The sequence below is a fragment of the Trachemys scripta genome, chromosome 1 (assembly GCF_013100865.1).
Source record: "Trachemys scripta elegans isolate TJP31775 chromosome 1, CAS_Tse_1.0, whole genome shotgun sequence".
Lineage (NCBI taxonomy): Eukaryota > Metazoa > Chordata > Testudines > Emydidae > Trachemys > Trachemys scripta.
Window position 1 is genome coordinate 57162374 of NC_048298.1, and position 25473 is coordinate 57187846.

The following is a 25473-nucleotide window of genomic DNA, read 5'->3' on the forward strand; positions in this document are numbered from 1 at the left end:
GGGTGGTTAGGGGACAAGGAGCGGGGGGGCTAGATAGGGGTGAGGTCTTGGGAGGGGGCAGTCAGGGGACAAGGAGCAGGGGGAGTTGGACAGGGAGTGGGGTCCCGGGGGGGGGGCAGCTAGGGGACAAGGATCAGGGGGCTTGGATGATTGTAAAGGAGAGGTGGGGGATGTGAGGGCTTTTTGAAAATTTAAAAGGGGGCATGATGCCAAAAAGTTTGGGAACCACTGGTTTAAATGAACTCTCCACTGACAGCTAGTTGAGATGGGGGAGAGACTTCAGGAATAAACTATATTTACATGAACACACCTACTCTGCATTGGTTTCCAGCAGACAAGAGCTGTGTAGCTCCAAGTGATCAACTTTGGCTGGTGTTGAGTTACAAACCACTTTAGTACTGAATGTGGGGTAGTGAAAGGTTATCAATGCTGTTGTCTTTCTTGTATGAGTAAAGGGGAGCAGAACTGTGCTTAACCTGTCCCAAATGAGGAGGTCACCCTCAGCTGAAACGACCTAGTTATGCCTGGGGCTCAAATGACAGCCCCCTATGAAAGTAAGAGAAGATGGGAATAGATGTCTCTGTCAGGTGGTATGGCTGCTTCCTAAGAATTTCTGGTTTGGTTTAACTGGTTCTTCCTCACTATTCAAAGATAGAGCTAAATAGGCTCCATTAGGAGTCTCTTGTTATTTTAAGTGCTCAATAAGAGCTGAAATCATTTGTGGTGGGATAATGTTTCTACCCAGCTTGCTAAGAACTGAAAATCACTAAGGGCTGATAATCTGTAAGAAACTGACCTGCAGAAGTCACAGCTGAGAGGTAGGTGGCAGCAGAAGGTAACTGATGGGCAGCTGGCAGGAGTGGGCCAGAGCAAGTGCCTCAACAGCAAGTGAACAAGGTGGCTTTCACCTGCCCCCACCCCCCTGTGGTGGGAGGAGAATTCATGCAGATGCACCTCTGAACTCTGGGTCTTCACTGACTATGGACAACAACTTGTGAGTGGGGTGTTGAGGGGGGAGGGGCATGCTACAGGAACTTTGGTGTTGGATTCAAGAACCTGAAGCAAAAGACACTGCCCAGCATACTCTGGGGTGGGTGTTTTGCTCATACTTTTCATGAATCCTGCTTGTGCTGTTTTCCCAGATTAATGCCAAGTTACATTTATTAAAGAAAAACTCTTTCTACCTCAGTATTAGTTACTTTTTGAACCACACATCCTGCCCACGCTATAAGTACTACTACTTATTATTCTCAGATTGGGGGCTTTTCCTTACTAGCAACAAACAAGAAAGCAAATATACTGTTTGGGATAGCTCAGGGGTTTGAGCATTGGCCTGCTAAACCCAGGGTTGTGAGTTTTCTTAACCAAATTTAAGCTAATTTTAATTCTTTTAATTTCATAATTATCCCTACACACTAATTTCAAGGCAGCTGTTGAATAGTCTTCATTTAATTCAAGCTATTTTAAAAGGAAAAAGTGTCATATAAATTGTAAACTCCTATTGACCATCCTAAAGGTCAAAAGACAAAAATCAAAAAGGAATTATTTGCACGAAAGAAAGTTGAATTAATCCTTAATCCCTACAGCAGTGAGAGAAGTCGGAGATTTAAAAAAAGTTAAGATTTTACATGTTTCAGCAACTGAATAATAGGTTATTTAAACTAGGGTATATAATGTTCGAAGTTGCTTTATGGTTTATTATTCAAATGTGTCTGTAGCCCAAGGTTTAAAAATAAACTATAAAACAATCCATAAACTTTGCCATAACTTATTCCATTGATCTTGAATAGATTGCTCCAATCTATCTTTGTTTACATTGCATAAGCATCTATGTTGTGCACGATAAGATATCACTAATATTTAGAGGAGGATGAATGTGTACAAGGTGAACTGCTAAACAAGTTTCTTTTTAGTCTGTCTCTTACTGCTCCTTTGTTGTACAAAAGCAGCTTCAACATTTAGAATAAAATGTTTTATTTTTTCATTTACGTTAGAAATAACAGGAATGTCAGGTTCTGAATTCCCTCTTTCGGTTAGTTGATTTTGGCAATCTTTGGAGAATATGGACAATGACAGTTTGAAGTGGAAACCTAAGCTGAAATATAGAGTGCCTAATGTAACCTGGGATGAAGTGTCATTTTCTGCCTCATTAGGAAGCTGCTTTTCAGGTTTCAGCCACCAAATTGTGACATTGCCAAAATTATTAATGTCATTTGGAAAAAAAGAAAAGTGAAATGATGACTTTGCACTGTGTATGAAGTGCCAGTGTTAATTGTACTTTGCACTTAGGATTTCTGTAGTGGCATTACCTTAAAATACTGTGAATGAATTTAACAAATCCCAAATCTAAAACCACCCTCACAACAATGAAGATTCACATGCTGATGTTACAACTTGAAAATCTTATCTTGGTTCTATTGGAGTCAATTAGTTTTTGGAATCGAGTCATTATATACAATTTACTCATAGCTATGGTCCTTGTTCTGTTTTCAAAATGTCCCCCAAGTGTCTGATTTTTCCTGAATTTGCTCATGATTTATTTTGATATGTTTGGGCCTGTTTGTTTTTCATGAACTGTTCACAGCCAGTGCTCCTTAGAATATTTGACATGCAGAATTTGTTTCTTGGATCTGTGATTGGTCACCTAAATCACATTGTATGATTTCTGCTCCCTGATTGGATTACCTTACCTTTAGAACAGAGCACTGCCACATAAATCATTGGAGGGCAATGGGCACTAATCTTCCAGTAGGAGAGCAGCGAGTGAGCACATTAGGGACCGTAACAAAGCAGGAAATAAGCAGAACAAGGAAATTTAAGGCACACTACATTGTAAATTCAGGTACTTCTCTTGCTGCTCTAATGACTATTCTTGTGGTTCCGGCTTCCTCCCTGACTGTTGCTATTACTTGCTGGCTGCCATATCTCCCAGATGACTGGAAAAGGTAAGGTTCTGCTTCTCTTCCTCACAGTGACAAATGACTAGCTGGCCACAGGATTGTATGTCTCTTCCTATGCTAAAACAATGAGGAGTCCTTGTGGCACCTTAGAGACTAACACATTTATTTGGGCATAAGCTTTTGTGGGCTAAAACCCACTTCATCAGATGTGAAAAATATGGTAAGCAGTATATATATATACACAGCACATGAAAAGATGGGCGTTGCCTTACCAAGGGGGGGGTGTCAGTGCTAACAAGGCCAATTCAATTAAGATGGAAGTGGCCTATTCTCAACAGTTGAGAAGAAGGGGTAAATATCAGCAGAGGGAAAATTACTTTTTGTAGTGACTCATCCATTCCCAGTCTTTAGTCAGGCCTAATTTGATGGTGTCCAGTTTGCAAATTAATTTCAGTTCTGCAGTTTTTCACTGAAGTCTGTTTTTGAAGTTTTTTTGTTGAAGAATTGCCACTTTTAAGTCTGTTATTGAGTGCCAGGGAGATTGAAGTGCTCTCCTACTGGTTTTTGAATGTTACAATTCTTGATGTATGATTTGTGTCCGTTTATTCTTTTGCGTAGAGACTGTCTGGTTTGGCCAATGTACATGGCAGAGGGGTGTTGCTGGCACATGATGGTATATATCACATTAGTAGATGTGCAGATGAACGAGCCCCTGATGGTGTGGCTAGCTCCTATGAAGATGTACCTTGAATAGATATGTGGACAGAGCTGGCAATGGGGTTTGTTGCAGGGATTGGTTCCTGGATTAGTGTTTTTGTTGTGTGGTGTGTAGTTGCTGGTGAGTATTTGCTTCAAGTTGGGGGGCTCTCTGTAAGCGAGGACTGGCCTGTCTCCAACTCTCTGACACCACATTCTACAGGCCATTAACCTCTGATCCCACTGAGGGTTACCAAAAGAAACTACACCATCTGCTCAAGAAACTCCCTGAAGAAGCACAAGAACAAATCTACACAGACACAGCCCTAGAGCCCCGACCAGCGGTATTCTATCTGCTACCCAAGATCCACAAACCTGGGAATCCTGGACGCCCCATCATCTCAGGCACTGGCACCCTGACAGCAGGATTGTCTGGCTATGTAAAAATAGTGAATTATGATTTGCTAGAGGAGCCACATGACAATGTAGTTAGTTAACACTAAAAGAATTTGGACATGCTTTCCAAATAAGGAACCCCATTTCAATTATAAATAAAATTATGGATAAACTATATTCAGTGATGTGGCTCAAAAGCTATTATCTCCAAATAAGGATGTTCCCCCCCCCCCCCAAAAAAAAATCCACCAAGGGCAGTTACAGCAAGGATGAGTTTGACTCATGCATTTTCATAGATTTTAAAATGAGAAACAAATTACCATCACTGATAAAATTGTAATCCTTATTTCTAATAAGAATTTGTCTTGATTTAAATTCCAGCCATTGGTTCTTGTTATGCCTTTCTCTGCTGGATTGAAGAGCTCTTTAGTTCCCATATTTTCTCCCAGTGAAGATAGTTATACACTGTAATCAAGTCACCTCAATCTTTTTAATATGCTAAACAGATTGAGCTTTTTATGTCTCTCCCTCTAAGGCATTTTTTCAGCCCATTTTTGTTGTTTTTCTTTGTAACCACTACAGTTTTTCAACACCCCTTTTAAAATGTGTATACTGTCTTCCTTCCTGCTTCCTCTTTGTATATTTAATCTTGCTTTCTGTCCAATCTCCTTATCTTTATTCTGCTCTCCCTTAAAGCTCAGCTCTCTATGTTAGATGCTCCAAGTAAAGAACTGCACCCAAGAAGCCACTCACAGTGCTCAAGCAAAAGGTTTAATTGTCTTTAAAAACCCCAGGAAGTATGATACATAGTTTTGAGCACAATCTACTGCCACTTTATTGTGATGTTGTTGCAAATATCTGTATTACTTTTATGAATGTTACATCTGTACATTAGGTGATTCTGTTGCTGCCTAAAAGGTAACAAAGGGTTAAATCAGTCTTAAGTAGCTTTGGTCTGCAGGAACCTAAAGATAATTCCTGTAGACAGTCCCAATTACCAGTGTTCAAATGGACAATACAATGAACCCACTATTGGAAGCCCGCTTCCAACCCACCTGGGAGGACTCAGAAGTCTGATTGACCAGATTCAGGTGTCCCAGCCCAAAGAAAGGGACTCTGAAATGTGAACTCAGTAGGGAGACACTGCATGAAGGGTCAGACTGATAGGCAGAGACTGCAGGATGCAGTCTGCTTTGCCCAGCCCAGTCCTCGGGGCTGGGTGGGTGGAAATGACTGGGATAATGGAGATCCTACCTTAATTTTCAAATGAAGGCTAAGGTTTAGGTACAACAATACATACAGGCCTTTTGTTATTTAACCCTTTTCCTCGCTGTTGGATTCCTATGGATTAAATAAATGCTATGTTTTGAACAAGTTGTTCTCAGTCACTGTACTTTCATACTGGTCACAGGCTACTGGAAGAAATCTCTGGCAGAATCAAATGCTGTTGGATGCCTGACAACACTGTTGGTGAACAGGGAAGCTTAAAGCTGGAGACCCAATCTAAAAGTGAGATGAATCATGAGATTCTATCCTGAGAGAAGTGATGGCCCACGGTTGTACTTGGAAAAGGTACCCACAGAGAAACTGAGTGAGAGTCAAAGGTACAACTCACACTGAAACCATAACATATAAAACTATTTACATGGCACCCCTGTAACATTCCCCTCTTCCAATGCTGGAGTGCTCCTTGCTCCTCACTTCTGGTCACCTGGTTTCCTCCAACCTTATGATGCTCAAGAGCTGTAACCTCTTCCTAGATCAGGCTTGGCGAGCAATCTAGCATACAATGGGTATGCACACTGTTTTAAACCCCCTGGCAATGGATCTCAGAGCCTGGGTTAACAGACTTGGGCTTGTGGGGCTTGTGCTAAGTTGCTAAAAAGAGCAATGTAGATGATGTAGATATCTACACTGCTGTTTTTAGCACCATATATGAGCCCCATGAGCCCAAGTCTGTCCACCCGGGCTCTGAGACTCGCTGCCACAGATTGTAAAATGCAATGTAGACATACCCTATGTACTTAGGAAGTACAAGGATCACTTTATGATTAGCATTTCCTTCTTTCCTCCAGGAAGCTTTCCTCTCTGATCCCCTCCCAATGAGGCTGCACCTCTCTACCCCCTGATTCTTCCACTCAATTACATTTTGGCAATAACTTTTTATTTTATTTTAGAAATTGGATCAGGGCCTGCTGCTTTGTCTGTTGTGTGGCTGGCACAGCAAGGGGTGGAGAGGTGTTTCATTCAGACCTCCGCAGGTCTGAAATGGCAGAAACAAAGCTACAGGATTTCCCAACATTCCATACTCTCCTCACTACCAAACAGTTGCCCTTGTTTCTGCCACTGCTTGTGGGGAGCAACTGTTTGGCAGTGAAGAGAGTGTGGAATGTTGGGAAATCCTGTAGCTTTGTTTCTGCTATTTCAAATCAGCACTTCCCCACCCTTTCCTCTCAGGGAGCAGCCAATGAGCCACTCTACTCACCCTGTGAATCAGCTATCTAGGTTCTCTTTGTACTGAAATATTCAATCAATCAGGAGATGCTTGTTTACATTAACATGTTCAAGGTAAAATGAAATTAAAGCAGATGCTTGAACCATGTGAGAAGCTGGGATGAGGATATTTGGTTCCCCCAAAGGCACTCTCCTTGTGGTACTGGCACCTGTTTGTTTTCAGCTCTTCTCCTCATGCCTACCTACATACATGAAGTGTGCATTAATCAACATCATCACACGACTATTTTGTCTCATTGCCTCAATATCTGCTCTATGCAATCCAGGGGGAAAATATTTCTTACTCAGAATGTGGTGTTGTTTTTTTACCGATCTATTAAAAAAATCAGTTTCTTAAAAGAAAAGTGTTATCAGTTTGACACTAGCATCTGCCACTCCTGTCTAATTGACTGTTCCTGGATCAGAGAAGAGGACACATTAGACAGGTTTGCACAGTGACATTATGAAGTGTCTCCAAGGCTCCATTTCATTATTACAAATGATAGCTGTAAAAACATTTTGCCTCACAGCACGAATGGAGAAAAGTTGTTCTGTAGGAAGTCTGTCTCAGGCTGAATAATACTGGCATGAGAATCAGAGTCCCACTGATGATTCATAAATCCTACTCTTTAAAAAAAATTCTGTTTATACTGAATAAATGGAGAAAGATACAAATATTCTATTTCTCAGGCTATAAGAACTTATCATTCAAGTGCTCCATCTGTTCCTGCTGCTCATTCTATGCAGGTCTAAATTCAGAGATGGCAGTTCCTAGAACAACAGTATGTGTGCTCTTGCAGTATGAAGTCCAAAATGTTATACTGCAGTTGGGTTTAATGTTTCATTTACCTGAATGCCCAGGAGATAGATCTTGGAGAAATGCTTATTGTTAGTTGTGATTTTTAGAAGCTGGACGTATTGTCAGTCACGTCTGTTCCTTGTCTGATCCTCTAACACTATTTTTCTCTTTTATTTGTTACTGTTACTTATGTATTAAACAAGCAAACAAAACATTACATGATGCCAAAGCATGCCAAATAGTGGAGGTGTGTAACTGGGACAGAGGCAAGTTTAATAAGAATTACACCAGTGTATATAAGGAACTGAGGAGTGTATGGATTCAATTAAAGAGGAGGATGATTGAATGTGCCATACCTGATCGGTGTCAGTACCTCTAAGTTGGCACAAGTGGATGTTATGGTGAAGTATAAAGAATTATGTAATGTAGGGCCCAATTTACACAAGTGGTCTCTGGTTTTTCACACAGCAATAATTGTGCACACAGTTAAATGCAGGTGCAAAAGCTTGTATTTAGGCATCCAACTACATGACTGCATCTAATCTGGTAACTAGATGTCTAAGTGCCCACATTTGAACCTGCAATTGAATTTAATAATTTTACAACACAGACAGAATATTGTCCCCAATATTAGGGGCCAGGTTGAGGCCCTTTTCAAAATCTCAGGCTTTTCTGCTTTGAGTGAATGTAAGGAGTTCATTCAGGGCAACAGGCAGCAAATACATTTGACATCAATAAAACCATAAAGATATTTTCAAAGGAAAGCAGCATAGCACTGCACATTGAACAGAAAATGTATTATTCAGATACAACATGGGATCCAGTCAAGTCTTTATTTTAGTAATATGCTTTCAGTACATCTTGCCATTTGTAGACACCCACTAGAAACATAGGGCCAAATAGTGACTTGAAAGCACTGGCTTGCATTAGGGACTGTGCAGAGCTATAAATTCCTTGGGAACTTCTGGTACAGATTATGCCTCCCTAGCCCAGGTCAGTTCTGAGTACATGCATGAAAATGTATTCACAGGAGGTATGCATGGGTCATGCCTTTTTCCAACCTACCTTAGGTAAATGATCCAAGGGACACTTGGAAGGAGCAATACTTGTTTGCAGTAGAGTGCAGGAACTGCAATTCTGTCTAGTTGGTCCACTGTGTGTGTGGGGAGAGGGAGACGGGGGGCAGGGGCGCAGAAGGAATGGTACAGGGAAAGCAGTGAAGGAAAGCTTTTTGCACTCTTATCAGTCATAACATAATCCTCAGCACCTAACGGAAATTGGGGCGCAGATGGGTGTTAGCTCCCTGGGACTCAGGACAACTGAAGTCCTATTGACAGAATGAGGAAAGTAAAAACGTAGCAGAGATTTTATCTTCACCTTTAATTTGGGGGGACTGCCTGCCATTTCCATAGCTTCTCTGGGATATCAAGATAGCAGCACCTGGCTGGAATGCTTTTAACATTTACCTGTGTGCTTGGAAAGGAGATTGTTCTTTTCTTCTGGATACAGCCATCACACTCCATCATCCGTGCCTTTGTCACCACAGTGATGGACTGCTCTATATGGGCCTGCACCTTAAAAACATCCAAACTGTACTTGGTACAGAATGCAGCTGTCACTTGATTAGTGGCATGTCTCGCAGGGAGCACCTTGGAATTGTGATCTTTGATATACATTGGCTAACAGTCAATTTCCAGATGAAATCTAAGGTTTTGTCCTATACAGACCTATTGCAAATGATGTGAGTTCTGCTTAGCTGGGAGACTGCTTCTCCTTGTGTGAGCTACAGATGCTGCAGTCAGCTGAAGGGGTTGTTCTGGGTTAAGGGGTACTGAACATGAACGCATTTCCTTGATCTGCCAAAGCCTGCATTTGGTGACCTTCAGAATGCACTGCAAGAATCACCGCCCTGCACTTTAAGTGGGGGTGGGCGTGTCTGGCTGGCTGGGAGAAGAGGGCAATGCTTTCTGGTTTGGGGGAAGAGGGGAGATGTAAAACTGTGGGAAGCACAGTCAGCGTGGTGGATGACTCACCACCTAGGAATGAGGGGTTTAAAAAAGGTCAGCCTGGGCCTGGCCACTCCCCCCATTCACTCAGGGCCACCCAGAGGATTCAGGGGGCCTGGGGCAAAGCAATTTCGGGGGCCTCTTCCATTAAAAAAAAGCTGCAATACTATAGAATACTATATTCTAGTGGGGGACCCTGTGGGGCCCGGGGCCTGGGGCAAATTGCCCCACTTGCCTCCCCCCTACCCCCCCCCCGGGCAGCCCTGCATTCACTCAGAACAGACTGGGCAGCAAACTCCAGTGCATGGCTTGTTGCAGGACCACGTGCAGTCAAATGGTGAGTGGGGATAGTGTGGGGGAACCCTTCCCCACAGGGCATAAAAGCAGGCAGCAGTTTGGGACACGGCAGCAGGAGGAGCAGGCACTGGTTCCCTGCACCATAGAACTCCCCATGTAGCAGGGCCGACTCTAGGCACCAGCTAAGGAAGCAGGTGAGGAAGCAGGTGCCTGGGACGGCAAATCTGAAGGGGTAGTACTCCCTCCGTTCTTGGGGCATTTTTGTTTTTTTTCTTCTTCGGCGGCAGTTCGGTGGCAGCTTTTTCATTTTTTCTTTTTCGGCGGCACTGCTGCGGCTGCTTTTTTTTTTTTCCCTTTGCTTCGCCGCTTGGGGCAGCAAAAAAGGTAGAGCTGGCCCTCCCACGTAGAATCAGTCTGGATGGTGAACAGGAACAGCAAAGGGGGGGGAGCAGCCCCTTCTCCAATTCAGGCCATAGAAACAGGATTGAGTTGGGACACGGTGGCAAGGGGCAGCAGAAAACCCATGTGAGGCAGCAGGAAGGGGTAAAAAAAAAAATAGTGCTCAATCCACTCCCACATAGAGCCAGACAGTGTCAGGTAGGGAAAGGCAGGAACCCTCTCCTCTCCCCGCCCCCATCACTACAGGAGGGACAAAGAGGGCACTGGAACCAACACAATTTCGCATATAGCCCATGGGAGGAGGTGTGGGGGGAGGGAAGAAACCTCCCACTCCCTGGGAAAGCAGTGGTTGGACTGCACTGGGGAATAAGAAGTGCATAGGGGGCTACAAGCCATTCCCTGTTTCAGTTAGGGAGGCAGAAGGGGCAAAAGCCGGTAAGCAGTCCCAGCATGGCTCCAGGGGGACACAAAAAGGGGAAAGGAAGGGGTGCACAAAAGGGAAGGCTTAATTCTCCTTTTCCTCTGGTACCAGAGGAGCGGGGTAGCAATAGGAGAACAGATTCACAAAGGGAGGTAGAGCTCTTTATAGAGGGTATAGGGACAGGAAGGAAAAGGGGTGGGGGGAGTGGGCCCCTCCTATAGCAGTTGCAGTGTACATGGATGTTTAGGGAATCATGGTGCAGTTATTCCCTGCTGTAGCAAGAACACAATGGGATGGGGGGGATTTACATCACCCCCCACCGGTTAGTTTCGTTACCACAGGAACCCATAAAGCAATCAAATCACACACAGGGTGGACCCAGTGCAGTTGGTTGGCCCCAGGGCAAGCCAGGGGCAGAGTCCATATAGCAAGAGCAAGTGGCTGGGGGAGCCTGGGGTAGTGCACCGGAGTATCAAAGTCAACCTATCAGGCTTGGGGAAATGGGGGCACCAGGTGCAGCATTTGCTCACCCGAGTGCATTGGATTGTCACAGACGACCTATCGGGCTTGGGGAAGTGGGGGCTCCAGGTGCAGCTCTCGCTCACCCAACTGACCTAACGGTGTCTGATGGGGGGCCAGTTAGCATGGAGCTGCTACGATTAATTAAATGTATAGCGTATGAGGTTGTTTCCACAGCACCACACGCTGTACAAAGCGGAACAGGTCACACAGATCCAGGACATCCCGCTTATGAGGGATCACTATCCACAAACACAGACAAATGCTGTTCATGGTAGGGAACCTTGGCGTAGGACAGTTGTCAGTGTGGCCCAGAGATCAGTGGCACCATGCACATGGCACAGCTATGAGAGAATTTTTAATGAATTCATATAATTTCAGGAGCAGGAAGGCCAGTCGGCCATGTGGCCCCTTATAAAGGAACAGGTGCTGTGATACATGCTGTCATTGGCAACCCATCAACTGGCGTCCTCCACAATTTCAAATTGCCTTTCGGCCATTACATTTGTCAGTAGGCTAAATGGCTACCCAGATCCTTGCGGGGGTTTCTTAGTTTGAAGGTTTTTGGCGGGATAGTCATGTAGTGGTGCACCCAAGGAGGATTCTTGTCGTCCCATCAGCGTTTCTACACTCAGGGACCTCCTTCACATCCTTGGTGTCATGTGTAATAGTGCACAGGAAGTGTCCCTATTCAGGGCAGCATTCTTGATAGCAATTTTTGGTGCTTTCAGGATCAGTGAGCTAGTTCCTGGGTCCATCAGGGATTCTACGGGAAAGGCTTTGGAATTTTGTGACAGAAGCTGGCACAAGCATGCACTGATATTACACTTGTGAAGGTCAAAGACTGATCAAGTCGGCCGGGGTGATTTCGTTACCATATGGGAGGGTGGACAGCCTGGGGTCTGCCCTGTTTGGGTGCTGAGGACCTACATGGCAGTATGGTGGAAGGGAGAAGGCCCCCTTTTTTGTACATGGAGACGGGAATCCCCTCATGGCATATCAATTGATTATCATGTTGAGATGGGGGCTAACGAGGTTGGGGCTGCCAGCCCATGAATTTCGTTCCCACTCATTCAAAATAGGGGCAGCTACGGCAGCAGCGCAGATAGGTATGCAAACAGAGGCTAGGCAGGCAATCGGACGCTGGTAGTGTAATGCATACCAAACGAAGACCGCAGGTGGAAAATCAACATTAATCGGTTGTGTTCTCATTCCAGATCTGGGACAGCCGGCTATACACATGAAGGTGTGGATCTGTAGGCACAGTGTTTTGGATGCATAGGCCCTCATCCAGGTTGCCCGAGGGCTGTCAGCTGGGATTTGGTGGAGAAGCATTACTCAGTTGGCACGCATGGAGGGGTATGTTACGGGATCAACTGATACCGCTGTTGTATGCTGTGCGGGCACGTCAGCGGACACTGGATATATTGGTGATACACCTGGGAGAAAATGATCTGGGAACACTTAAAGGGGTGGAGTTAATGCTTCGAACTAGGAGGGACCTGATGCAAGATCCTGGCAATTTTCCAGGTGTTAACATTGTCTGGTCGGATATGCTTCAGCGCAGGGTCTGGCGGGGAGCCATGAACCCCGCGAGAGCAGATAGAACCAGGAGGTATGTGAACAGGGAAGTGGCCAAATTCTTGTTGCCCTTGGGGGGGACAGTAATTTCACATCCTGGCATATTCTATAGGGCACCACAGTTATTTCGGGAAGATGGGGTGTACCTGTCAAACCCAGGTGCTGCCATATTTTTGGCCGATATAAAAGAGGGAACTGGGAGATGTCTGGGAACCCAGCTGGTTGTGGGGAGGAGGCAGCCAAGCTAATGGCTTGTGCCTCCTTGTGGCGGATGTTCAGTACAGGTACTCCATAAATTAAGGCAGAAAAGAACGGAAAAATGGATTGGAAAAGGAATTAAGGAGAGGTGCTTGGTAAATGAGCAAGCCAGGGGTAGTTGGGGACTCTGATTGGTACAGCAGGGATCCAACTCCCCCATCATTATAGTCCACCTTAACCTCTTCTATGAGGGTTGATGGTCAGTAAGGTCCTGGCAAGGGAATTGCTGGAGGAACCTGGATGAAAAGGGGGGGAGCTGGTGGAACCCCCTCCCTCCCCCGAAATTGGCTGGAATTGGAGGGTCCTGGCAGTGGCTCTGCTGGAGGGACATACATTTTGCACATGCACTGCACATTTTATCTGCTGGGTTAGTCCCAGACATCTATCTAATAATAAAGTTGTGGCCTGATTAAACCCATATCTAATGTCTCCTGCCATTCTTTCGGCATAGCCAGACAATCACTTATTTTTCTATTTTTCCCCAGGTTTTTGGTTGGTGGAGGAGGCTGTTGGTTAGAAAGTGGTTGCTGGAGAAAAACTTAATAGTGAGGGTTGAGGAGATAGGGTAAGAAAAAAAGACCAGAAGTTATCTTAGAGATCTTATTGTTTTATACTACCACTTATCACCATAGTATCTGAGCGCTTTCTATGTAAAATCAATAGTAATTGCAACGTTCGTAGTAAACTTGACTGAGTCACTGGCACTTCTCCCTTTCTGGGGTCAAAACCTTTTAAAATTGTTTTATTTCCTCATGTGTTTTTTGGAGGGATGGGGGGGAAGGGAAGGTAGGTGCTTAGAGAGAGCTGGGGGTGTCACTCAGTGTTCTGAGTGTCATTCTTCTGGAATTGCTGGGGGATGTACAGCACCCAGACACCTGACTGGAATCGTTAAATGGGAATAAAAAATAACCCCTTAGATCTGCCATCGGCCCATGGCATTAGAATGGTATCGCTGTGGTATACACATCCATATGCTATTTAGACAGCATGTTACCATACATACGACTTATTAACTGTTGTACCATAGTACAGAGTAATTTCTCTGGCAGTATCTGTGCTGTAAATTTTGTTTTCTCCTGAATTCTATTGCATACGTGCATCACTTGATTAGAGTATCTTAGATTTTAAAGGCCTTTCAGCGTACACTCTGAATCTGACTCATAATCCTCAATTTGAAATATAACAATTAGCTTATATGAAGAGGATTTTGCTTTCACAAACCATGTCATGTGAGGAGTAAACAGCAGGAACAGATAAATTCATAAACAAAAAACCTGTCTTTATGCAAATATCCTTAGTAATTGAAACAAGAAAGAAAATATATCAGCAGAATTGTTTTTAAATAGAATATGCAGATTTTCCAAGAAGCATAAACTATGAGTGTGCAATAAATTCCATGCGGGCATGCGTATGCTGACTGAACAGGGTCTGCTTACCACATCCCTGGCCTGTTGCACTGTGACTCAGCCTTCTCCTGCTGGTGGTGGTGTGAATGTTGATAATTTGAGTGCTTTAGGTTGATGTAGCCATCTCGCTATGTAAAAAGTTTTTCCTCTCTGGGGATGAAGAGTCAAAATGACTAACATTGAAGGTAATACAAAAACCATCTTACTACTTCATTTCTATCGCCTGGTGTTTGTGTTCCTTTAAGGTGTTCAGTAGCTCACATATTGTAAAATTAGCATTTATCGGGGCTTTTTTCTGTGAAACCAGAGTAAATAGGTTTATAATCCTACACTAACTGCCTGTACAGAATTGACTGCTATTTTGGGTCTGCAGTCGCTTACACATTTACCCTTGCTGGCATTTACCCGTATTTCTATCTAGTACTGTGAAAGTTTGGGAAAATGCATTTGATTGTGTATCTACGGAGAGCTTAATTAAAGTCATTTGAGTAGTTTGTGTACATCAGATACTCAAGAGCATAGGCGCAGGACTAAGAGTGCAGGGGGTGTTGCAGCACCCCCAGGTTTTGCACAGGGTCCCGGCTGCCAGGCCAGCTGCTGGCCCTTGTCCTGGCTGCTGGCCCGGGGGCTCCCCTGTTGGCCCCGCACCCGGGACTCTGCTCCCGGCCCACATGCAGGGTCCTGGCTGCCAGTCCCGCGGCCGGGACTCTGCACCCGTCCCCAGCTGTGCCCCCAGCCTTGACCCTCTTACCCCATCTGCGGCCTCCCCTCCTGAACCTACAGCCCCGCTCCCGGCCCCAGCTCTAAGTGGTGGTGAAGGGTGCGGACAGGGGCAAGGGGAGTGCAGCTCAGCACCCCGACTCTAAAAGCTGTTCCACTGCCACTGCTCAAGAGAAAAATGGATCAAACAGTGCTCTTTTGGGGCTGAACTGATGCCTCTTATTCTTTACTTACAGCCTCTCTGATATTCAAGGAAGGCACTTCAAAATGCTCTTCTGGGGGCACTGTCCACACTCTCACTCTCTTCTTTTTCCTCTTAGCTGAAGAAAGCAGCCCTTTTTTGAGGCTCAGTCTAAGCATGTTGACTGTGGGAAAGGCAGCAAGGGAAACAAGACAAAAATCATTTGAAAACATTCTTTTGGGGCTTAATCAGGGATGTTCTCAGAGAAGAGAGATGAGATTTCAAAAGAAGATGAGCTTTCATTGAAGTATAGGCTCTGATTTTGTAAAACTGGTCTCCAGTGTCACAGGCACAATTTTTCACCCTCAAATAGTTGCAGGAACAAGTTACATCAAGTATGTGTCTAGCTACCTGGTTACACAGATAGATAGGCAGATAGATGCCTAATTATAATTTTACCTCAATTAATTATGGGCACAGTCTTAGAAAGGTACAAAACTGTGTAAGAAAAATTAGAGATTTAGAGCAAATTAAGCCCCAAATCTATCAGCTCAATTTTTTTCATTTTGTCCAACTCAAGTTATCCACTTATACAAAAAGGTTCCCACACAGAATCATACCACGGTGTAGTAGTTCCATTTTTTACAACACTATGGAGATCCACACTCAAGAGTGTACTAAAGTTTCCTTGGGAATGCTGAGGTGCCTGTTCTGAAATGGTGAATCTGATGGATGGTAGGTGCCAAATCCATGGCTAAACTAAAGCCATATTCCTATTATTTAGTCTAGTATATCAAATTCTTAGCAAAGCTCTAAGCATTTTTCAGAAATATATAAAGCACATACATAATATTTACATCCAAAGATTTCTCCATAAACAAAAATATTAGCCTCTTCAAGCAGTTCAACATCTCCAAGAGCATCCTGCTCAAACAATAAAGCCCCTCTCCCTTCAATCCTCCACAGCAAGAAAGGCTCGGGAAAACAAATAAGCCTTGCCACAAGACAAAGTAAGTACAGCTGGATTCTACCAGACAATCAAGGGAACAAATTCCAGAGGCGCGGGTCTTCTCCAGTACCTGAAATGTCACCCAGAAACAAACTAGAAGCCAGTACAGACTATGGGATGCAGGTATAGCGTTTTCCCTGCATGAAAGACTATTTAATAAGCAAGCAACTGAATTGTCAAAATGGTCTTCAGGTGTAGCTCAATGTAGAGTGCATTGAAGTAATCTAAATATGACAAGGGCATACATTACTGGAGTGAGACCCATATCCAGAATAAAAGGCCCAATCATCTAAGAACCCCAGACAAATAAATCAGTCAGTATCAGCTGAACTTCCCAGCCCACATATGCAATCCGAACAACACATGCAGACATGAGAAAGGATCCAACATGCAAAGGGGTAGTTACACTACTGCTTCCTGGAACTCTCAATCAGAATAGAGCCAGTTGGGATGGGTGAAATGTTGCTTCTGGTCCAGGAGAACCAGCATGTGCGGTTGGATCACATTGTTTTGGAAATCAGGAATGGGCAGCAGTGGCGTCAGAACTGCATGAGAAGTTTGCACCAACCCTCCAGTGCCAGAACATTCGATTCAGGGAAGCCATACTGCTGCAGGGACAGTTGGCTATCACTAGGATCTACAGATGTCAGAACATCACTGTTGTATGTGATATCAAAGGAAACTGATTAACCTAAAAGGATCAGAATGAAACACTTAATTTTCTTCTGATGATAGATGAAGATAGATCAATGCAGTTTCTATACTATTCACAGAACTCAAAATAATCTGACTAGAGTCAAGTTAATTGGAGTACAGATATTGCTGGAGTTGCCTTTTCAATGGTTGATAACTGGTAACACTGCTAACATGAAGGCAAATATTTCTTGAGCTATGGACTAACAGTCACCTCTTCAAGTGAAGCCAGTATCCTGCTTTCCTGAAAGGGATTTTCTAACAAAGCTGATATTTCCCTGCTGGCACTTACCAACCAAGAACATAGGTCTAGATCTCAAATAACCTGAAGCACCTCCGAAGGAGCTGAGACTACTTTGCCACCATGGAAGCAGATAGCCCATTCTGGGTCTTTATGATTCTTTTGCACAAATGCCCAGGTGCATCAGCCTACTCACCATTTAGGACATTTTTGCTGATTAGGATTTAGAAGGAGTAGGGACAGATATTAATAACAAAACCTCTTTTCCTCCTCCACTGCCACAACATAGGATTTAACAAGTCTTAATGTCTTCAGCTCTCTAAACCATCTTCCCTCTGACTTTGTCACAAGTCATCTGCAAGAAATAGAGCTGCATACCAGTGGCCCATGGGATACAGCTAGGAAGAGAGTGTTTAGGAAACACTGTATTGAGAGTAGAGGACAAAAGATCATTATGATTATGATGCACTACTAAGGCTATGTCTACATTTGCACAGATACTGTGTTATTTGGCCGTGTACATGCTCATGCACATTCGCCAGAGATGTGATGAGTGTCCACATATGCTGTGCTAGAGATGGGTATAATGCTGCATACATCTGCATCCACACCAGTGGTGGGCAGCCTGGGACATGCTGGCCGCCACTTCCCACAGCGAGCTGCGGCCACTGAGAACTGCGGGCGGCCATGCCTGCGGACGGTCAATGTAAACAGTCTCATGGCCTGCTGGCGGATAACCCTGACGGGCCGTGTGTGACCCGCAGGTGCCCACCACTGATCCACACTGATGCTGTTATGCAAAGTAAATGCTACTATTTCAGGGGTGGTATCACTGGGTTCTGTGCATCTCAGGAGACACTCTAGGAACTACTTTGCTGTGTGTTGTTGATACTGTCTCCCACCTTCGCACATTGATGTAGTTATACTGATATAGTTCTGTAATGTAGACAAGATCTTAATGGTCACGCTTAGCACAGCCAACAACAAATGGTTGGGGGGGGGGGGGGGGATGGGAGGAAATGGGTGAACACTCTCCCATCCCAAACCAAGCTTATTGAGATTAAGTGCTCCTGATAATGTTGGTTTGTAAACAAGTGTGAACATTAAGATCTTGTCTATACTACAGAACTATATCCGTATAACAAACCTCCATTATCAGGAGTACTTAATCTCAATAAGCTTGGTTTGGGATGGGAGAGTGTTCACCTGTGTTTTTGCCCCCACCATTTTTTGTTGGCTGTACTAAGTGCTCTCAGTGGCATATACCTCAAGGATGAAACTGGTAAAGGTTTGGAGGAGGGAAGGAGAGGGGCCTTTTAGTGACTGGATAGTGGCAGATGCTTGTATTGTTACTGTAATTGTGTTTAGTTCTATATATGAACCAAACCACAAAGATGTTTATCTGCCCATTTTCTGTGTTGTGAATTCTGATGCTATTAAAACTACCAGTGATCTTGAAGCACATAATAATGCACTTTCCCCATTTCTCCTGAGTATCCTTGGGACTTCAGATATTAATTGGCGATCGGGGGAGGTCCCGGATGACTGGAAAAAGGCTAATGTAGTGCCCATCTTTAAAAAAGGGAAGGAGGAGGATCATGGGAACTACAGCCAGTCAGCCTCACCTCAGTCCCTGGAAAAATCATGGAGCAAGTCCTAAAGCAATCAATTCTGTAGAGGAGAGGAATGTGATCAGGAACAGTCAGCATGGATTCACCAAGGGCAAGTCATGCCTGACTAACCTAATTACCTTCTATGATAAGATAACTGGCTCTGTGGATGAGGGGAAAGCAGTGGACTTGTTATTCCTTGACTTTAGCAAAGCTTTTGATACGGTCTCCCACAGTATTCTTGCTGGCAAGTTAAAGTAGTTTGGGCTGGATGAATGGTCTATAAGGTGGATAGAAAGCTGGCTAGATTGTCGGGCTCAACAGATAGTGATCAATGGCTTCATGTCTAGTTGGCAGCCGGTATCAAGCGGAGTGTCCCACGGGTCAGTCCTAGGGCCGGTTTTGTTCAATATCTTCATTAATGATCTGGAGGATGGTGTGGATTGCACCCTCAGCAAATTTGCAGATGACACTAAACTGGGAGGAGAGGTAGATCCACTGGAGGGTAGGGATAGGATACAGAGGGACCTAGACAAATTAGAAGATTGGGCCAAAATAAATCTGATGAGGTTCAACAAGGAAAAGTGCAGAGTCCTGCACTTAGGACGGAAGAATCCCATGCACTGATACAGACTAGGTACCGAATGGCTAGGCAGCAGTTCTGCAGAAAAGGACCTAGGGGTTATAGTGAACAAGAAGCTGGCTATGAGTCAACAAGTGTGCCCTTGTTGCCAAGAAGGCTAACAGCATTTTGGGCTGTATAAGTAGGGGCTCTGCCAGCAGATCGAGGGACGTGATCATTCCCCTCTATTCGGCATTGGTGAGGCCTCATCTGGAGTACTGTGTCCAATTTTGGGCCCCAAACTACAAGAAGGATGTGGAAAAACTGGAAAGAGTCCAGCAGAGGGCACCAAAAATGATTAGGGGGGTGGAGTACATGACTTATGAGGCGAGGCTGAGGGAACTGGGATAGTTTAGTCTGCAGAAGAGAAGAATGAGGGGGGGATTTGATAGCTGCTTTCAACTACCTGAAAGGGGGTTCCAAAGAGGATGGAACTAGACTATTCTCAGTGGTACCAGATGACAGAACAAGGAGTAATGATCTCAGTGGGGGAGGTTTAGGTTGGATATTAGGAAAAGCTTTTTCACTGGGAGGGTGGTGAAGCACTGGAATGGGTTACCTACGGAGGTGGTGGAATCTCCTTCCTTAGAGATTTTTAAGGTCAGGCTTGACAAAGCCCTGGCTGGGAGGATTTAGTTGGGGATTGGTCCCGCTTTGAGCAGGGGGTTGGACTAGATGACCTCCTGAGGTCCCTTCCAACCCTGATATTCTATGATTCTATTCTATAATTCTGTGGTTTTGGAGGTGGGGGCCGATGTGGATGTGGGACAGACAGAAAAGTGTTTGCAGTGTGATGGCACCAGAAAGTTACGGTTCCAATTCATGTGCTGTGAATTGTGGGGCCCAATCCTGAACCTGAAAATATCTTGCGTTCCTCATACTGAGGAAGGAAGGTCCACAGACAAGTCAAGAAAATTTTAACATTTATTAAAACTAGTATATCGAATGTGTAATTGACATTTTTAAAAAAGGAAACATAAGCTAACAAAATATAAAGGGATTGAATCCATGATCCAGGGCCAAATGTCAAGGTCTGCACCCTCCTCCTTGCACTTCTCCTCCTCTTCCCCCTGACTGGGAGGTGGGGGAGAAGAATCACTGTGGAAAAGTATTCTTGGGGACAACCGGGGATGTCTCCTGCACACGGTTTGAAGGTTTCACTTTGTGGGCTTCAGGGACTTTTGTGAACTCATTGTTCCCCTGCTGTACACTTAGGGGGATCCCCCTGCGAGGGGTTTCAGTTGACAGTTGAAGGTGTTGTCCTAGGAGTCCTGCAGGCTTCTCCCAGCCACTCTCGGGGGGTTGTGTCCTCCACCTCATCACCCTGGTGGTGGCAGCTGGAGGAGTAGGATATGGTGCTTGTTCCGGAAGAGGTGCAGAGGCCATGACAGCAGGCAGATTCTGAGCTCATTTGGCCACCAATTCTATGAGCTGCTCCATTAGGACATGCTCCCGTTCCCTGTGGTGTGCCTCCTGCTCCAGGAACTAGTTCATCAGTGTCTCTCCCTGCTGAAGAACCCAATATTCCTGTGTCCTGAGGAACTCAAACTGTTCCTCGTTCCTCCTGTCCATTCCAATAAGAACTGCAGGTCCTCCAGAGTCCCTTTCTGTCTGCCTTTGCTGTCTCTATAATCCTGCTCCTTATCTCCCCGAGTCAAAGGTCCTGCCAATTCAAAGACATGGGTAGCACTTTTTTTCCTTTGGAAGAAGCTGAGAAATCTCCCCACATAACAAAACTTTGCTCCAGAAGGCCACAATATTGATGCTCCTCAGCATTGCAGCAATATGCCTGTTGGACTATCCTTGGTTCTCAGCCCCCAGGGAAGGAGCAGAGGCTTCTAACAGTCAGATATACATATTGTTTTTGAAAATTTAAGTTTTTCATAGTATCTCAAGAGGGTGGAGTGGCAGTTCCTTCCTGGGGTAATGTTACCAGTTTGCCATTTCTTCTTCAAAGGCTGGCCAACATTTGGAGAACATAGTAGTTTTCAGGGTACCATAATGGAAAAGGGTTCTCTTTCCCTTTGTGAACATATCATCTGCTCCACCTCTACCCTGTCCCCTTTCATGCAGCTCCTGTTTGTAAGGGGATGGTAAGATGTAGGGGGCTGACTCTGTGTAGTCTTCCAAGGAACAAAAGTCAGTGGTTAGTAACTTTTACAACCAACTATACGTTTTCTACAACTGTCCCATCCCCAACCAGGACCTTTTAGACCCACCTCCTCCCTTCGTCCACTCTGTTCCCCCTCTCCCCACAACTTTCCCTGCCTATGTGCTGGCTGCAAAACGCACAGACAGAGGAGCACAATGATTGTTACTTAATCTGTTTTATAGCTTCCATCAAATGCATAAGAGTGGTCATGGGAATTCAATAAAATCATCCATTTATAGCCATGACTTGCTCTGGACCATTCTGGGATAGAGGTCAGTGGGGGCTGAGCTTAAAATCAGGAATGTCACATCAGAACAAGAGGTGGGGTCCATTGTTACTTACCAGCTTGGATTCTGGTTTCTGCTGTGGTTTGGGATCCTCCTCAGGTTTGTCACAGGGGGCTTCCTCAACCAGGTCCTCCAGGTAGGAGTTACAAAATTTTCCTCTTCTTCTGGGTCTTCTGGGACATCCTCTGCGGTCTCTGCTGCCTCCTTGCTCTGGCTCACATTGGTATCCCATGGGACAATGATGCTGGTAGGGCTAAGCAGGGGTCTTGAGCCACTTCAGGGTCATGAGTGCACAGTCAAGCTCGTAGTAGAAGGAGCATATATGGCAATCCCTCCTGGAGCGACTGTTGGAGAATTGGCTCCAGCTTCCATGAAGTTTCCCAGTATAGCTGATAGTGCCTGCCACTCCAGGAGAAGCTGTGGAGGAAAGCATACAACAACCACACGTTGATCAGCACCCATGTGTGGTCGGTGGGCTGGGCAGCTGCTCTTGGAGTAGGATCATGTTCACCTGTATTGAGCTGTAAAGCGTGCAGTGGAAAAATGTTCTGACATGGTCAGCACAGCTCACTACTACTGGTGTCAATGTGGGGGAGGGAGGGGGCAGGAACTTTTATAGATGGGGTAAGAGTCAGGCAGAAGAGGGTTTAATACATTATGGGAATAGGTGGGGGAGGATTATTCAAACTCAAGACCTGGTAGGTACCCCTTGCCCCATCCACACAGGACATTAGCATGGGTATGGGGCCATGCCACAGGCTCAGGTGTGTACTTACCCACATTCCTCAGGTGTGCTAGCTTATTTGTCCTCTACTTGCCTTCAGACATGTGCTTCAGGGCTTTAGATGTGGACAATATGGGGGTTATGGCACAACCATGGGCATGGACACATGCAATCGCTCATGTAGCGGTACCCTCAGGTATTGACACGAGACTCTATAACAAAGTGTGTTGCCACATAATGCAGTAGGTGAGCATTCATGTAAAAAGACAAAGATAAATCAAGTGTGATTGTGTGATGCATGTAATTATAGCTGTATTCATCCTAGCATGCACTTTTTGGGGGTCTGTTACTATTGGAATCTCACGGGGATAGTTTTGCCAGGATATGTCTAACACTGCATGGACCCCATCTGGTCCATGACCAACTATTGATGTTTCACTTGGAAGCTTTATTTTTCACCTGTATTTGACTGGGTCCTCTATGAAGATTTTGCATAGCCCTATTTGTGTCACCTGCTGAATATTATACAAATTAGTGATCAGTGACCCTGAAGTGGTTTGGAGGTCTGGTTCAATGTTGAAAAGAATGTATGAATTTGATTCTCTCTACTTTATCTAGGTATTTCCCATAATTGTAGTATTTAAACACCACATGGTTATTCCTTGTCTGAAATATGCTCATCCAATGTGGAATCAGACTGACAGCTCTTGAGTTATTTCAGCAACTGAGCATTGGAAATCAAATACAAGTAGGGCTGTGTAAGGTAGTTTGACAAATGATGGTGAGATGTACGGACCACAGGTAAAGATGGGGATGATTATTGGAGGTATCTCAATCAACTGGGATTTATGCCATGAATTAAGAACCTGAAGATTTTCTCCTTTATAGAAAGGGTTGCCTTTTTCAGAATATTTTATCATATTTGCCATAAATTATAATATGCTACTTTGTGTGTTAATTAGCTGTATTAAAAATTAGCATTTTTAATTTGTTAATCTGCATCCTAAGCTCTGAAATGCCACTCACTTCCTCATGTATTGGATCACATAATTAAATTTGCATGGGAGCCAATTTTACTTGTCTCTTGTTGAAACACTGAAGGTTTGTCTGCCCCAGAAACATGGAATATTTTTATTTTTGTGTGTTGACAATAAAATATTCATTAATTTTAAGCAGGGTAACAAAGCAATACAAATGCTGCCATTATAAATATGATTGCCTAGTAACATCATGTTCCTAAATGACAATGTGAACTAACTGAATAATTATGACTGTGTTGCTGCCCACATTTTTTTTTTTTTTAATGTTGTCCTCATCCCCAGGTGACCGTTGCCTGTAAAGTGAAGGCATTTGATCTAACTATTATTCTACTCCATAAATTGTCAATGTAATCAGTCAGACCCACAGCAGTGTGTGATTAATCACATAATAATTGGATCATTCCTTCATTGTCAATACATTACAAACTGCATGCTAGGAATTCAATAAGACCGTTTACAAAATCTCAGTTTCTCTGGAAAATGTTCACATTTTACAATGAATAACACAACAACAACAACAAAAATACTTGTTCTCTATTCTAATTAGAGATCTATATCTAGATCTTAAATGTTTACTACGTGTTTTATCTATGTTGGGGAAAAAGTCACAGTTTGCAAGCAATTAAACCTATTAGGGCCCTAATTCCACCCTTAGACAAACTTGCACAACCCTCACTGACTTCAGGAGGAATTGATCTGTAAGGACAGAATTTGGCTCAAAACAACATAGCTCACAAAGATTAGAGTTTACAAAATATAGTGATCAAATCTTTCACACTGAGCCTTTGATTCATCTGCAAACCTTAGCCCATGCTTACAAAATTTGAAGTACACGAGGTAAGATATTTGTGATAGTATATCTGTATGGAATGGCAAAATCTGGCCCTGTGTGATACAACATTGTGTGACAGAGGTTGGAGTTTGAAATCAAGTTCATAATTTCTTTGACAAAGGATTTCTGATGATAATCTGATGACATTCAACAAGGACAAGTGCAGAGTCCTGCACTTAGGATGGAAGAATCCCATGCACTGCTACAGACTAGGGACCAAGTGGCTAGGCAGCAGTTCTGCAGAAAAGGACGTAGGGGTTACAGTGGATGAGAAGCTGGATATGAGTCAACAGTGTGCCTTTGTTGCCAAGAAGGCTAATGATATTTTGGGCTGTATAAATAGGGGCATTGCCAGCAGATTGAGGGACGTGATCATTCCCCTCTATTCGGCATTGGTGAGGCCTCATCAGGAGTACTGTGTCCAACTTTGGGCCCCACACCACAAGAAGGATGTGGAAAAACTGGGAAAAGTCCAGCAGAGGGCAACAAAAATGATTAGGGGGCTGGAGCACATGACTTATGAGAAGAGGCTGAGGGAACTGGGATTATTTAGTCTGCAGAAGAGAAGAATGAGAGGGGATTTGATAGCTGCTTTCAACTACCTGAAAGGGGGTTCCAAAGAGGATGGATCTAGACTATTCTCAGTGGTACCAGATGACAGAACAAGGAGTAATGGTCTCAAGTTGCAGTGGGGGAGGGTTAGGTTGGATATTACGAAAAACTTTTTCACTAGGAGGGTGGTGAAGCACTGGAATGAGTTACCTAGGGAGGTGATGGAATCTCCTTCCTTAGAGGTTTTTAAGGTCAGGCTTGACAAAGCCCTAGCTGAGATGATTTAGTTGGGGATTTGTCCTGCTTTGAGTAGGGGGTTGGACTAGATGACCTCCTGAGGTTCCTTCCAACCTGACAGTCTATGATTTGCAGACCTCCACTTTTATAATTTACTATTTTTATATTAATATGTTCCATTATTATGGAACCTTCTTTGTACTTAAGAATCATAGAATCATAGAATAGTTGATCAGAATAGTTAAGTGGTCTGAGTATTTAGGTAGCCAACACTGGATTCTAAAATATTTTAATAAAAACAGGATCAATTTTGCACCTCTTAAAAAACAGGATTTATTTTCAGTTAAATCAGGTGGCATGAGTTCAGTGAAGGTATAATGGAGTGTTCAACTCATATTGGGC